The 16,774-nt window shown below is 39.1% G+C and overlaps 2 protein-coding genes across 2 annotated transcripts in view; one reads left to right on the top strand and one right to left on the bottom strand.

The window, feature by feature from the left end:
* Nucleotides 1–3,398, bottom strand: part of USP15 (ubiquitin specific peptidase 15) — a 692,408-nt gene extending 689,010 nt beyond the window's left edge. The window contains exon 1 of the mRNA XM_049693967.1: nt 3,300–3,398. The gene's annotated coding sequence lies outside the window, so the exon portion shown is untranslated. The remainder of the gene's footprint in view (nt 1–3,299) is intronic.
* The window catches only part of TAFA2 (TAFA chemokine like family member 2), a 555,918-nt gene that overhangs the window by 506,178 nt on the left and 32,966 nt on the right, over nt 1–16,774 (top strand). The window lies entirely within an intron of this gene.

Raw genomic sequence — 16,774 nt, 5'->3', positions numbered from 1 at the left:
CACTTGAGAAAAATGTGTATTCTGTTGTTTTTGGATGGAGTGTCCTATAAATATCAATTAAGTCCATCTTGTTTAATGTATCATTTAAAGTTTGCATTTCCTTATTTATTTTCATTTTGGATGATCTGTCCATTGGTGAAAGTGGGGTGTTAAAGTCCCCTACTACGAATGTGTTACTGTCGATTTCCCCTTTTATGGCTGTTAGTATTTGCCTTATGTATTGAGGTGCTCCTATGTTGGGTGCATAAATATTTACAATTGTTATATCTTCTTCTTGGATCGATCCCTTGATCATTATGTAGTGTCCTTCTTCGTCTCTTCTAATAGTCTTTATTTTAAAGTCTATTTTGTCTGAAATGAGAATTGCTACTTGAGGTTTCTTTTGGTTTCCATTTGCATGGAATATCTTTTTCCATCCCCTTACTTTCAGTCTGTATGTGTCTCTAGGTCTGAAGTGGGTCTCTTGTAGACAGCATATATAAGGGTCCTGTTTTTGTATCCATTCAGCCAATCTGTGTCTTTTGGTGGGAGCATTTAGTCCATTTACATTTATGGTAATTATCGATATGTATGTTCCTATTCCCATTTTCTAAATTGTTTTGGGTTCATTATTATAGGTCTTTTCCTTCTCTTGTGTTTCTTGTCTAGAGAAGTTCCTTTAGCATTTGTTGTAAAGCTGGTTTGGTGGTGCTGAACTCTCTCAGCTTTTGCTTGTCTGTAAAGGATTTAATTTCTCCATCGAATCTGAATGAGATCCTTGCTGGGTAGAGTAATCTTGGTTGCAGGTTTTTCTCCTTCATCACTTTCAGTATGTCCTGCCACTCCCTTCTGGCTTGCAGGGTTTCTGCTGAGAGATCAGCTGTTAACCTTATGGGGATTCCCTTGTGTGTTATTTACTGTTTTTCCCTTGCTGCTTTTAATATGCTTTCTTTGTATTTAATTTTTGACAGTTTGATTAATATGTGTCTTGGCGTATTTCTCCTTGGATTTATCCTGTATGGGACTCTCTGTGCTTCCTGGACTTGATTAACTATTTCCTTTCCCATATTAGGGAAGTTTTCAACTATCATCTCTTCAAATATTTTCTCAGTCCCTTTCTTTTTCTCTTCTTCTTCTGGAACCCCTATAATTTGAATGTTGGTGCGTTTAATGTTGTCCCAGAGGTCTCTGAGACTGTCCTCAGTTCCTTTCATTCTTTTTTCTTTATTCTGCTCTGCAGTAGTTATTTCCACTATTTTACCTTCCAGGTCACTTATCCATTCTTCTGCCTCAGTTATTCTGCTATTGATCCCATCTAGAGTACTTTTAATTTCATTTATTGTGTTGTTCATGGTTGTTTGTTTCATTTTTATTTCTTCTAGGACCTTGTTAACTGTTTCTTGCATTTTGTCCATTCTATTTCCAAGATTTCGGATCATCCTTACTATCATTATTCTGAATTCTTTTTCAGGTAGACTGCCTATTTCCTCTTCATTTGTTATGTCTGGTGCATTTTTATCTTGCTCCTTTATCTGCTGTGTGTTTTTCTGTCTTCTCATTTTGCTTATCTTACTGTGTTTGGGGTCTCCTTTTTGCAGGCTGCAGGTTTGTAGCTCCCATTGTTTTTGATGTCTCTCTCCAGTGGCTAAGGTTGGTTCAGTGGGTTGTGTAGGCTTCCTGGTTGAGGGGACTAGTGCCTGTGTTGTGGTGGATGAGGCGGGATCTTGTCTCTCTAGTGGGCAGGTTCACGTCTGGAGGTGTGTTTTGGGGTGTCTGTGGCCTTATTATGATTTTAGGCAGCCTCTCTGCTAATGGGTGGGGTTGTGTTCCTGTCTTGCTAGTTGTTTGGCATAGGTTGTCCAGCACTGTAGCTTGCTGGTCGTTGAGTGAAGCTGGGTGCTGGTGTTAAGATGGAAGTCTCTGGGAGATTTTCGCTGTTTGATATTATGTGGAGCTGGGAGGTCTCTTGTTGACCAGTGTCCTGAAGTTGGCTCTCCTACCTCAGAGGCAGAGCCATGCCTCCTGGCTGGAGCACCAAGAGCCTTTCATCCACAGGTCTCAGAATAAAAGGGAGAAAAAGTAGACATAATTAGTAGAAGTATGAAGAAAGAAAGAAGGAAAGGAGGGAAGGAAGGAAGGAAGGAAGAAAGAAGCAAAGAAGGAAAGAAGGCAAGAAGGAAAGAAAGGAGGGAGGGAGGGAGGAAGGAAGGAAGAAGGGAAAGAAGGAAAAAAGAAAGAAAGAAGATACAGTAAAATAAAATAAAGTTATTGAATTAAAAAATACTTATTTAGAAAAAAAAGGAATGGATAGAACCTTAGGACAAATGTTGGAAGCAAAGCTATACAGACAAAATCTTACACAGAAGCATACACATACACCCTCACAAAAAGAGGTAAAGGGGAAAAAATCATAAATCTTGCTCTCAGAGACCACCTCCTCAATTTGGGATGATTCATTGTCTAAAGGAGGGAAGGAAGGAAGGAAAGAAAGAAAGAAAGAAAGAAAGAAAGAAAGAAAGAAAGAAAGAAAGAAAGAAAGGTATAATAAAGTTATTAAAATTAATCATTAAGAAAAAAAATTTTTAAAAAAACCATGGACAGATAGAACCCTAGGACAAATGGTGGAAGCAAAACTATACAGACAAGATCTCACACAGAAGCATACACATACACATACACATTCACAAAAAGAGGAAAAGGGGAAAAAATCATAGATCTTGCTCTCGAAGCCCACTTCCTCAATTTGGGATGACTCGTTGTCTATTCATGTATTCCACAGATGCAGGGTACATCAAGTTGATTGTGGAGCTTTAATGCGCTGCTTCTGAGGCTGCTGGGAGAGATTTCCCTTTCTCTTATTTGTTCTCACAGCTCATCAGGACTTAGCTTTGGATTTGGCCCTGCCTCTGCGTGTAGGTCGCTGGAGGGCGTCTGTTTTTTGCTCGGACAGGACGGGGTTAAAGGATCCGCTGATTCGGGGGCTGTGGCGCAATCAGGTCGGGGGGGAGGGAGGGGCTTTGCGTGCAGGGCGGGCCTGCGGTGGCAGAGGCCGGTGTGACGTTGCACCAGCCTGAGGCCCGCCGTGCGTTCTCCCGGGGAAGTTGTCCCTGGATCCCGGGAACCTGGCAGTGGCGGGCTGCACAGGCTCCCCGGAAGGGGGGTGTGGAGAGTGACCTGTGCTCGCACACAGGCTTCTTGGGGGTGGCAGCAGCAGCCTTAGCGTCTCCTGCCCGTCTCTGGGGTCTGCGCTTTTAGCAGCGGCTCGCGCGCGTCTCTGGAGCTCCTTTAAGCAGCGCTCTTAATCCCCTCTCCTCGCGCACCTGGAAACAGAGGTAAGAAAAAGTCTCTTGCCTCTTTGGCAGGTGCAGACTTTTCCCCGGACTCCCTTCCGGCTAGCCGTGGCGCACTAGCCCCCTTGCAGGCTGTGTTCATGCCACCAACCCCAGGCCTCTCCCGGCGCTCCGACCGAAGCCCGAGCCTCAACTCCCAGCCCCGCCCGCCCCGGCGGGTGAGCAGACAAGCCTCTCAGGCTGGTGAGTGCCGGTCGGCCCTGATCCTCTGTGCGGGAATCTCCCCGCTTTGCCCTCCGCAGCCCTGTGGCTGCGCTCTCCTCCGCGGCTCCAAAGCTCGCCCCCTCCGCCACCTGCAGTCTCAACCGGCGAAGGGCCTTCCTAGTGTGAGGAAAGCTTTCCTCCTTCACGGCTCCCTCCCACTGGTGCGGGTCCCGTCCTTATTCTTTTGTCTCTGTTGTTTCTTTTTTCTTTTGCCCTACCCAGGTACGTGTGTGTGTGTGTGGGGGGGGGGGTTGTTGCCTTTTGGGAGGTCTGAGGTCTTCTGCCAGCGTTCAGTAGGTGTTCTGTAGGAGTTGTTCCACGTGTAGATGTATTTCTGGTGTATCTGTGGGGAGGAAGGTGATCTCCGCGTCTTACTCTTCCGCCATCTTCAAGGTCCCCCCCTCAAAATAAATTTTAAAAGATACTCTAAAGAGAAACTTCTCCGGAGGGATCGAATCGGCGCATGTCCCCGGTGCCAGCTGCCCCGGGGCCGCAGTGCCGCCGCGCCGGGTCTGTGCGTGGTCAGCCTGGCCGGCCCCCACCACACCTGCAAGCTGCAGCAGCTGCTTCCCTACATTAAGTTTTAAAAAGAGATGTGGACAGAAACAAATTTTTTTTTCTCAATTAGATTTGGGTCCAAGGGTAGAAGGGATACCAAGCTAGGTGTCCAGGAAGTAGCACTACTAAAAGTGACATTTTAAACCTAGTATTTTAAACTTAAGAGCTGCTTACTTAATTAATAATTTAATAGATCCAGGAGTGTCTCCCTTGTTATTTCTTTAGAAAGTTATTGGAAATTATTGCAAAGACTTTTAAAAATATATCATAAGGAAATATATTCCAAACCTTGGCCTATATTTTTACAATTAAAATGAGAAATGGGCAACATATGAGTGCTTTGATGTTCCTGTAAGATTGAAATGCTTCTACAGTACTTGAGCCAGGTATTTATTTGTAGGTGTTACTCTGAATATTATGCTATTTATTTGTAGGTGTTACTCTGAATATTACTCTGAATATTATGCTCATAATCTTATAATTAATTGTGAATGTTTGTACATTGAAATGGAATCTAGTTTGGGCATAATAAAATTTCATTAGCACTGTGAAGTACATCTTTAGGCTACTGCCTAAACAATATCCTGTCTGTAACCTGAGGGCTAAAATTCTATCAGGGATTTATGTTTAATATTGAGGAGCTTGCTGTTTGTTCAGAGGTAAGTATTCCTGGGAGAGGCAACACTCATCTGTTTTTGGTTATCTGGAGAGCCCTAATCAAAGAAAAATAGTACCTCATAAGCCCTGGGAGAATAGAACAGGAAGTTCAAGTATCCCTAGCTAGCAGGGATTCTATGCCTTTTACTTTTTCTGGGGTGGGTAAAAGCTATTCGATTAAAAAATATAATCTTCCCTGAATACATTCTCCTGTGGCTCTTTCCCTTCTCCTCACACATTTTCTATGGATTTGAAATCCCTTAAACAATGATTTCAGATCCAGTTTTATGCTCTTTGGAGAGTGGGGTAAATTTTCCCTCAAGCTCAGAATTCCAAATGTTTTGTGCTGAGACAGCTATGGTCTAATTCCCAACTCTCTCTAAGATGAGAATGAATCCCAGCTCCCTGCTGGGCAGTCTACTTCTGAATAATGGCTAGCTGGTTGTGAAGTGTGCTTAATACAAGGGCAGAGTTGAGCTTAACTCTATAATGGTTAGACTTCACTGTGGTACCCAATAAAGTTCTGGACACCAACTTTCAGTGGGTGCGAAAAAAAGAAGCTTACATGAAAGGCTTTGTAGATATTTACCTCAGAGAATAGAAGCACTAGGAGTAACAGGTTTTAAATTATTTGAAGATATATCATGTGAAAGAAAAACATTAGACTTGTTCTGTGTGACTACAAAGAATACAATTAAAGACAAGGAATAACTCTTGGTGTCAGCTCAAGATGATGTTGAATGGGACAACTTGGGAAATAGTAAGTTCCTCATTTCTGGAAATCATCAATTTGTGACTTAAAGGATGAGCAGAAAATCAGAGTTAACTAGTTCAATTTACCACAACAAACACAAAACAACTTATGCAAAGGCATTGAGGTATAAAAGATCATGTCTTACTCCTGGAATTGAAATCAGTTTATGGGGTGACTTCATGTGTGTGAGGGGAGTGGGGTGATGGGGAACCCCTGGGTGGGGAATCATGATGGCCTTTCACTGCCATGCTGAAAGATTTGCATGTTATTCTCTAGGCAATGGTGAACCATTGAAGAACCTTAAACAGGAGAGGAGACGCGTCTGATTTACACTTTACAAAGTCTGTTTGGCTGCAATGTGTCAATTGTAGGGAGTTAAGGAAAGTATGAGATAACAGGCTTGAACTAAGATAGGAAAGTGATACAGTGAGGGTGTCGAGGGGTGGGAAGGAGAATCAATAGGGCTTGGTAACTAATTGAATATGAGGGTTAGTGAAAGAAAATTCTAGAAATACTTGTATTTCTGGAGTAATCAATTTGGTGATATTAATTGATAAAGACGCAATGAGGTGGAAATATCAAGTGGATAGTTTGATATATAGCCCTAGAAATCAAGACAGAAGTCTGAGAATAGTCATCCCCTAGATGGTGTTGGAATAATTAATTTAAAAGGCTCCCCCAGAAGGAACGTGTTGAAAGGAAGAGCATCAAAGACATTTTTAGCAGGTAATGTAGAAAAAGATACTTGCTAAGGAACATGAAGTGTGGACAGAGAGATAGGAAAACCAAGAGACCAGAGTCTGGGAGAACACAGAATTCCAGAGAGCCAGGACTGTCAGTTGATACAACAAGGATATAGAACCTACAGACAGATTATGTGGCCTTTAAGTTTCTTTCTGGATGTGATATTTGCAAGAAATACTGGAAATTCATGATCTGTTAGCTGAATATTATTTACTGTCATAATCTGAATACTTGCCTCCTAGTAGGATGGTGTCATTGGTAACACATTGTAAACTACAGAATATGCATCTATTTAAAATAGAATGGAGTGTTAGAAACATTTTAAAAATAAGAATATGAATCCCTTTAAAATAAAAATATGAATCCCTTTAGCAGAGTTAACAAATTCCATTCAAGGGATGCCCATCCATTCATTTGTTCATTCACTCCGTAACGATCAATTGTAGGTCTGCTGTGTGGCACTGTGCCTGATATTGTGGTAGGCTTTGGAATTCAAATTTTTTTAAAAAAAATCATGACTCTGCTGTGCAAGGATTCACAGTCAATTGGAGAGAAAGTCAATAAATCACTGTCATGTGCAGAAGTGGTAGGACAGAGGTTTGTACAGGTGCCACTGGAGTCTATTGGCAGTTTAACATTGCATGGCCTATAATCCTCCTAAAACAAATGGATAACAGATTTTGAGGCCATTCAAAGGCAACTTATTCAATAATTTGTCTCCTTAGTATATAGTGACTAAGTACAATGAAAATATTATGTTCTGCGATGTCAAGATTCAATTAAATTGTTTTCCACCTTTGCGTCTGGCATTGTACTACCGTAAGAAAATGAAAATCCATTAAGATGCTTTCTCAACTACACTACTTTCTTCTTGATGAACTATCCATAGAGACAACACTGAATGAGTACTTTTTGGATTAGACTTTTAAATCACTTTACATTTTTCTATTAGTTATAAAATATGAGAGAGGGGAAGGAGAAGGATTTTGTGTATGGGACCATAGTAATAACTCTAATTAAACTGAAAATAATTTAAAATTGCCACCCGCAAATAAGAATATTGGAACCTTACAACATGGTACCTATTTATTAATGCTTTAAGCTTATAGAACACTTTAAAAATCTTTAAGTAAGATATATTACTTACAGCAAAATCAGCCATTCAGTTGAAATGTCATCTAATAATAAAACTCAAATTGCCACATTAAAGCAAAGAAGCCAAAATCTTTATAGTTTATACTAAGCCAGGGAATTCCACTTATATAATGTTTAATATCAAACTTGCTACAGACAAGAGCTAGTTAGCTGTTGAATGTACCTTTAGCTGCTGTGGTTCAGTATTATTGTGTTTAGCTCCTATTACATTGCAATGTTGGACTTCCCTGGTGGCGCAGTGGTTAGGAATCCACCTGCCAATGCAGGTGACAGCGGTTCAAGCCCTGCTCTGGGAAGATCCCACATGCCGCAGAGCAACTAAGCCCATGTGCCACAACTACTGAGCCTGTGCTCTAGAGACCGCGAGCCACAAATACTGAAGCTCGTGCGCTCTAGGGCCCGTGCTCTGCAACAAAGAGAAGCCACTGCAATGAGAAGCCCGTGCACAGCAACAAAGATTAGCCCCCGCTCGCCACAACTAGAGAAAGCCCACATGCAGCAAGGAAGACTCAATGCAGCCAAAAATAAATAAATTAATTAATTAAAAAAATTGCAATGTTGGCTTCCCATGATTTATGGTCGGGTTAGCCCAAAGTCAATAAAGGGCTGTTCTGCTGAGGTTCTGCTTACTGTTGGCTATTTTACCTTTAACTTTTATTGTTTATTCTCTTCTGGTGGCAAATATATTTTACCTTTACCTTGCATCTCCTATTCTCTTTCTAGTCCTGTTAAAGGAAAACTAGGAGTGAGAGAGAGAGAGAGAGAGAGAGAGAGAGAGAGACAGACTAGGTAATACCGGGCAGTGTAAATTCATTTTCAAAGGATGTTTGCAAATAATCAAATGCAATCTCTGTGTTGCAACTTTAAAATACCCTATTCTTGAAAAGGCTGTTTGAGTAATTGTGGGGAGAGTTGATTTGTTCAGCCTGTTTCTAGGATTCATAACTGAGACGCTTTTATTCTATCTTGAAATAAAATTGAATATTCTCAACAGACACTTTGGCTGACAAATAAATTTAAATCAGGTATCATGATTAGAAATTTCAGCCTCCAACTTCAGTTACAACATGTGATTGATTTGTGAAATTACGGAAGGAAAATGTCTGCCAGACAGCCAACCATTGTTTGAGATTAAATTTCAGAAATGAAATCAACTTGTTGAGAGTACCCCTGCATATATAATACAGATGTGAACTCTCTGCCTCCACGTTATGACTTTGAAGATTCCTTATATGAGCTGTATGGGAATTCCCTTATGAATAAAGCTTATGATAAAAGCTGTTAACCGTGACTTTTAGACAAATTCACGTTTCACCTATGTAATGGTCTAAGGAGACCCTCTTCAGTGAAACTGTATCTCATCACTATATATAATACCAAAGGTATCATAAGATGAAAGAAAAGTGTTCATATCAGTGGATTAAAAAAAATCTAGGGTAGAAGTTCAGTTGACCCTTGAACAACAGGGGTTTGTACTGCACAGGTCCACTTATATGTAGATTGTTTTCAATAATACTACATGATCCGTGGTGGGTTGAATCTGTGGATGTGGAACTGTCTGTGCAGATTTTCGACTGCACAGGGGTGGGCACCACAACCCCCTCATTGTTCGAGGGTCAACTGTATTTTCAGTAGTATTGTAATCTCTCACTATGGGTAGAAGTATTTTTGGTAACAGTAACGGTAACCTCTCACTAAGGATTTAGCCTTCTGGAGGTTACAGAAAGATGGAGACATTGTCAGGATGGATCAGGTATTTTTTAACTCTCCATTTCACCCAGCATGGCCCCTTGTAGTTCCTGTGCAGTCAGTGTTAAGTCTACCCAGCTTGTCAAGGTTTCACAAGGCCTTATAAACTTAACAGCCTTCTCCCATGTCTTCCATTCTTGATTCTCTTGGCCTTACTCCCACATGTGTACACCAACTCCATCTCATGATGCATGCTTACATAGTGTGCTCAGCTCCTCCAGAGTCCTCCTTGGTCGAATTTGCTAAGAGGAGGATGAGATATTAGTGACACCATCCTGTGCTTGTGCATAATTAAGTGGGGTGTCACTCCCGTTGAGTCTCGCTGATAATTTATGGACAGTTTCCTTTTTCTTCACCCTTCTATGAGTTCACATATCTTTTGCTTTGGAATAGGCATACCTGATTCTCCAGGGTGTTTCCCTTTTTTTCTCTTTTTATCTAGCACACAGTGAGAACTCTATAAACCAACCATGAAGGTAGACTAATCCCTGTTCAAAAGGCAGATGTCAGCTACCTCTTTATAGGCTTTACGAGAGGAATGGTCACATTGAGAGAGCGTCTCTTTCAAGTTCCACTAGAAAGAATTTCAAGACGTGTTGTAACTCTTGCTTAGTCATCAGATGATCTTGTTTATAACAGGGTAGTAAAGTATAGGAATTGTGTGTTTAGAAAGTCAGAAAGTCAAGAGCAAGGTATTAGATGGTGTGATGATTAATCTTATGTGTACACTTATCTGGGCCACAGTGCCCAGATATTTGGTCAAACATTTTTGGGGATGTTTCTAGGAGGGTGTTCTTAGATGAGATTTACATTTGAATTGGTGGACTTGAGTAAAGCAGATTACCCTCCATAATGTGGGTGGGCCTCATCCAATTAGTTGAAGTCCTGAATTGAACAAAAGTCTGACCTCTATCCTATCAGTTCTGTATTTCTAGAGAACCTTGACTAATACACTTGAGTATTTTAATATTTGCAACAGTATTCAAAAATGGATCAAAGATACAAAATAGCAGTAATAATAATATGGGTAATAACAATACCTTTCTTTTGCTGAGTGACAACTTTTGCCAGGTACTGTGCTATATTATTTAGATAAAATATGTCTCATAATTACCATAACTGACATTGTCAGTCTTATTCTTTAGTATAGATGAGGAAAAAAAGGCTCAAATAGATTAAGTAACTTTCCTAAAACTACATAATTATTAAGTGACAAAGGTCAAACACAGATCTGTCTGATTTGAAAGTTTATACTGTTTCTAATTAAATATATTGTTTCCTAAGTGTAAAAACTCTAGATGTCATATAATCATCATGATGTGAATATATCTTCTACAATATTTTCTCAGAAAGTTTTGACTAATATTGACATGACTATCATGTGTTTCTTCAAATATTATGACTACATAGTTGATACTCTTAGAAGAAATGCTGTGAATATTCATATTCAAAACTGTGTGTGTGTGTGTGTGTGTGTGTGTTTGTATGTGAGTATAATTTTCCATACACAATTACAAGTGTCAAAGAACTAGATCAACCAATACGAATCAAGGCATTTCTACACTTAGAAGCCAGATAAAAGGCTGGTAGTACTTTTCACAAAGTATTCTGTGAGGAATTGGCAGCTTTCATGGGGGAAACAAACCATCCCTCAAGATCCATCCATTATACCCATCCACAGGGGAGAACTTTTTGAACTAAGATGAAAACAAGGGAAAAAGTCTTATGTATTTGATGAAGCAAGGAGCTCTTGAACCAGCTATCGGCATGCAGAATTATAATGATTCCACCAATATTAAAATGAGAATCTCTGGAGACTAGAGTTTCATTATAAATAACTTAAGTAACATTCCCTAGGACTTTCAATTGCCAACAGTTTCCATTGTTTTTGCTTAGTAGAAAGTTGTACAAAGTTTATCTATAGTTGTAATTTAGTGACTTGTAGGCATTCATTTTAGGCACCCATATAATATCCCCTTTTGATTAAGTTTTTAAGTTAAACATTTTGACTTGGAATTCTGGAATTTTCCAATGCTGTTTGTAGACTCTCTTTCCTAAGATTTTAGGTATTGTACTTCATTTTGATGCTGTTATGATATAGCTTCACCAGGTATTTTTTCCAGTTATTAAAATATTATTGAATATCTACCATATGTCAGGCTCTATGCAAACTCTGGCAATACATAAATGAAAAAGACATAGTCTTTGCCCAGGAGAAATTTCCTGGGCAAAGAAAAGTAGGATGGACTCTGTATTAATAGAGGACTATTATATAGTAGGATGGACTCTGTGTTAATCAGACTAGGCTAAACAGGAAAAATATAAAAACAAGCTTAACGTCAGTAGTTTAAAACCACAAAGGTTTATCTCTTACTCAGGCTATATCTCCATCATAGGTGGCCTGTGGTGCCAATTTTCAGTCCTCTTCATTCCAGAACCAAGGATGAAGTGCTGACATAACCTGATGTATTGTTGGTCATCATGCTAGAGGGAAAGATAATTCTGGAGGGTTTTGCACTATCAATTATATGATCAGCACTGAGGCAACAAATATGATGACAATCCTTGGTCAAAATTGTAATACACTCAACTGCAGGGGATTCAAGAAGTTGAATCTCTGTTTAGGTTACAGTTTTAGATGGTGACATATGAAGATCCTGAACTCACCTCCTCCCATGGACACACTGAGTCTATAGTTACATATGAAGCAATTTCTTCTGAACCAACTCTAAAGGCTGGCTGAGTAACTCCTACACATAGGGCAAATTAGAAAAAAAAAAAAAAACATATCATAGTGAATAGGAGAGGCTGGGACACAGTCTCACCATAAACCCTACCTCCAGCACAGCAACTCACAATGGGAGGGAACTCAAACCCTGGAGCTTCTCTCTTAAGCTCCATAAGACCCACAAGGCTGTAGAGAACTGAGGAATGGCTCTTAAAAGGCTTGCACACTTGGACTTACCTGCTCTAAGGTCCAGTGCAGAGGCTGAAGATTGCACCCAGACGTTAAGTGAAAGAGGCTCATTTGCTCATATTAAAGTCTCTGCCTGAGGGGCAAGCATCTAATTTAACACACACATTTAGGTGCCTGCTGGAATATTCATCAGGGATGGAGGATGATAACATCATCTTCATGCTCTCCTTCTGCCTTGCTTCAGCTGTCAGGTGCCATGTTTGTTTCTTTTTCTCCCTTATGGCTGCCATCTTTACACTCCTTCTCTGCCATGCTCCAGAGTGCCAATATCCCCTAGAAGAGAGCTTTTACATGCATCTGATGTCCTGGTTTTGTCTGGTGCCCTGGTTTTTGCCGCTGCCACCCAGGGGACATGCCTTGATCACCTGGTACTGGAGGCTAGGGGACTTACATTTCCTGGTCCCATAAGATTGTAACAATCAGAGCAACAGTTCTTGACAAGCTTTTACCCCCAGGGCACTGCACAGGTAGCAGACTAAAACACAGCCCCAGTCTCTCAATTTTTGTGACAGCCACCCAGGGGACACTTCCAGGTCACCTGGGTCTGGTGGCCAACAGAGCTTACACTTGTGGTCCACAGAACTGTACATATTTGCATACTTTAAAAACTGATGCCTGAGAGTCTGGCTTACATTCAGCCTGAATCTTGGTACTTCCTAAGAACCCCACTTTGGGACACTGGCCAGTAGTTGTACACCATTAAGTACTGGGAGCTAATACAAATAAAATAGACTGCTTGGACAATCACAAAGGTTTGAGAGACAACCAAGAGCTAGGACAGGGTTGAGAGATAAGGCTTATCTCTTAAATGAGGCCACTCCTTCAAGACTGGGAGAGTTGGTTGTTTCATTTGATGTGTAGAAACCAACACAGAGTCAAAAAAATGAGGAATCAGAGGAATATGTTCCAAATGAAAGAACAAGATAAAACTTCAGAAAAAAATACCTTAGTGGAGGGCTTCCCTGGTGGCACAGTGGTTGGGAGTCCACCTGCCGATGCAGGGCACACAGGTTCGTGCCCCAGTCCAGGAGGATCCCACATGCCGTGGAGTGGCTGGGCCTGTAAGCCATGGCCACTAAGCCTGTGCATCTGGAGCCTGTGCTCTGCAACAGGAGAGGCCACAGCAGTGAGAGGCCCGCGTACCGCAAAAAAAAAAAAAAAAAAAAAAAACCTTAGTGGAATGGAGATAAGTAACTTATCTGGTAAAGAATTCAAAGTAATAGTATTAAAGATGGTCACTGAACTTGGGAGAGGAATAAATGAACATGGAGAGAATCTCAACAAAGACATAGAAAATATAAAAAGTACCAAATAGAAGTCACAGGACTAAGGCCTATAATAACTGATCCGAAAGATACACTACAGGGGTTCAACAGCAGACTAGAGGAAGCAAAAAAGGGCCAGTGAACTTGAGAACAGATCAGTGGGGCACACCCAATCAGAGCAGCAAAAAGAAAAAAAAAGAATGAAAAAAATGTCAAGATAGCTTAAGGAACTTATGGGACAATATCAAGCAGACTAACACTGGCATTATGGGATCCTAGAAGGAAAAAAAAGGGGGAAGAAAGCTTATTTGAAATAATGGCTGAAAACCTCCCTAACCTGGAGAAGGAAACAGACACATTCAGGAAGCCCGGAGAGTTCCTAATTAGATGAAAACCAATAAAATGTCAAAAGTTAAAGACAAGGAGAGAATCTTGAAAGCACCAAGAGAAAAACAACCTGTTATGTAAAGGAACCCCCACAAAACTATCTGCAGTTTTCTCAGCAGAAAGGAAGTGGCATGAAATTTTCCAAGTGCTGTGCTGAAAGAAAAAAAAAAAACTACCATCCAAGAACACTCTACTTGGCAAAGTTATCATCAGAACTTCATTAGCAAGAACTAATGAAGTTCATTATTAAACTGGCCTTACAAAAAATGTTAAAGGGACTTCTTGAAAGTGAAAAGAAGGAGCACTAATTAGTAACAAGGAAACATATAAAAGTATAAATCTCACTGGTAAAAGGTAAATATATATAAAGGGTAGTGAATTAATTACTTATAAAGTTATTACTTAGAATAAAAGATAAAAGTAGTAAAAATAACTGTAACTACAACAATTAGTTAAGGGATACACAAGATAAAAGGATGTATAATATGACATCAAAAACACAAAATGTGGGGTAGGAGAATAAAAATGTAGAGCTTTAGCTGTATTTGTTCTTAAGTTGTTATCAACTTAAAATAGAGAATTATAAATGTAAGTTGGTATATGTAAGCCTCAAGGTAACTGCAAAGCAAAAACCTACAGACAAAGAGAAAGGGATCTGAGGACATCACTAAAGAAAGTCATCAGATTACAAAGGAAGAGGGCAACAGAAGAAGAAATTAACAGAGAGGAACTACAAAATAGCCAGAGAAAAATAACAAAATAACAGTAAGTCCATACCTACCAATAATTAAATATAAATGAATTAAATTTTCCAACCAAAAGATATAGAGTGGCTGAATGGATTAAAAAAAAGAAAAAAAGAGGACCCGTCTATATGTTTACTACAAGACTCACTTCAGATGTAAGGACACACACAGACTGAAAGTGAAGGGATGAAAAAAATTCCATGCAAATGGAAACCAGAAGAGAGTTAGGGTAGCTATATTTATATCAGACAAAATAGACTTTAAGCCAAAGACTGTAACTGGAGACAAAGAAGATCATATATACTAATAAAAGGGTCAATGTAACAAGAGGATATAATATTTGTAGATATTTATGTACCCAACATAGGAGCACCTAAATATATAAAGTCAATATTAACAGACCTAAAGAGAGAAATAAACAGCAATGAGATAAAAATAGGGGTCTTCAATACCCCATTTTCATCAATAGATAGATCATCCAGATAGAAAATCTATAAGAAAACATTGAACTTAATCTGCCCATTAGACCACTTGGACTTAATAGACATTTATAGAACATTCCATCCAAAAACAGCAGAATACACATTCTTCTTAAGTGCACATGGACTATTCTCCAAGATAGATCATATGTTAAACAAGTCTGAATACATTTAAAAGGATTGAAATCATACCAAGCACCTTTTCTGACCGCAATGGTATGAATAAAGAAATCACCTACTAGAAGAAAACTAGAAATTCACAAATATGTGGAGATTAAACAATATGCCAATGAACAACCGATAAGTCAAAGAAATCAAAATAGAAATTAAAAAATATGTTGAGACAAACAGAAATGGAAATATAACCAACCAAAACTTATGAGATGCAGCAAAAGCAATTCTATGAGGGAAGTTCACAGCAATTAACATCTACATTAAGAAACAAGAAAAATCTCAAAAAACCTAACGTTACCCCTCAAGGACCTAGGTAAAAAAGAACAAACTAAGCCCAAAGTTAGTAGAAGGAAGGAACTAACAAGATGCAGAAATAAATGAAAAAGAGACTAAAAGACAATAGAAAAGATCAATGAACTAAGAGATTGAGAGAACAATATCAGTTATAATTTTATCAAAAAGAATAAAATACCTAAAATAAATTTAACCAAAGAAGTGGAAGACCTGTACACTGAAAACTCTAAGATATTGATAAAAAGAAATTGAAGAAGATGCAAATAAATGGAAAGATATACCATGCTCATGTGTTGGAAGAATATTGTTAAAATGTCCATATTACCCAAAGCAATCTATAGGTTTAATGCAATCCCTATTAAAATTCTAATGGCATTTTTCACAGAAATAGAACAAACAATTCTAAAGGTTGTCTGGAATCAAAACAAAAGACCCCAAACCAAATAAAGCAATCTTGAGAAAGTAGAACAAAGCTGGAGGCATCATGCTTCCTGATTTCAAGCTGTATTACAAAATTATAGTAATCAAAACAATATGTTGTGGCCATAAAAACAGACACATAGATAACTGGAACAGAATAGAGAGCCCAAAAATAAACTCATGCATATATACCCAGTTAATTTACAACAAAGGAGCCAAAAATATACAATGGGAAAAGGATGATCTCTTCAATAAATTGTGATAGGAAAATTGGACAGCAACACGCAAAAGAATACATACATAGATAAAAATTAGCTCAGAATGGATTAAAGACCTCAATTTTAGACCTAAAACCATAAAACTTCTAGAAGAAAACATAGACAGTAAGCTCCTTGACAATAGCCAAGATTTGGAAACAACCTAATTGTCCATCATTGGATGAATGGATAAAGAAAATGTACATACATGTGTATGTACATAGATACACACAAACACTTATATACAAATATATATATATACACACATACAAACATATATACAGATACAATCATACAATGGAATATTCAGCCATAAAAGGAAGGAAATCTTGCCATTTGGGACAACATGGATGAACCTTGACAGCATTATGCTAAGTGAAATAAGACAGGGAGTGACAAATACCATATGATCTCTCTTATATGTGGTATCTAAAAAAACCCCAACCACGGAGCTCATAGATACAGATACAGACAACAGATTGGTGGTTGCCAGAGATGGGGATTGGGAGTGGGCAGAATGGGTAAAGGATCAAAAAGTACAAACTTCCAGTTATAAACAAGTCATGGAGATGTGATGTACATCATGGTGACTACAGTTAATGCTGTAGTGCTTATTTGAAAGTTG

The sequence above is a fragment of the Orcinus orca genome, chromosome 11 (assembly GCF_937001465.1).
Source record: "Orcinus orca chromosome 11, mOrcOrc1.1, whole genome shotgun sequence".
NCBI lineage: Eukaryota > Metazoa > Chordata > Mammalia > Artiodactyla > Delphinidae > Orcinus > Orcinus orca.
Note: the sequence above shows the minus strand (reverse complement) of the source record. Positions and strands in the feature narration are given on the sequence as shown.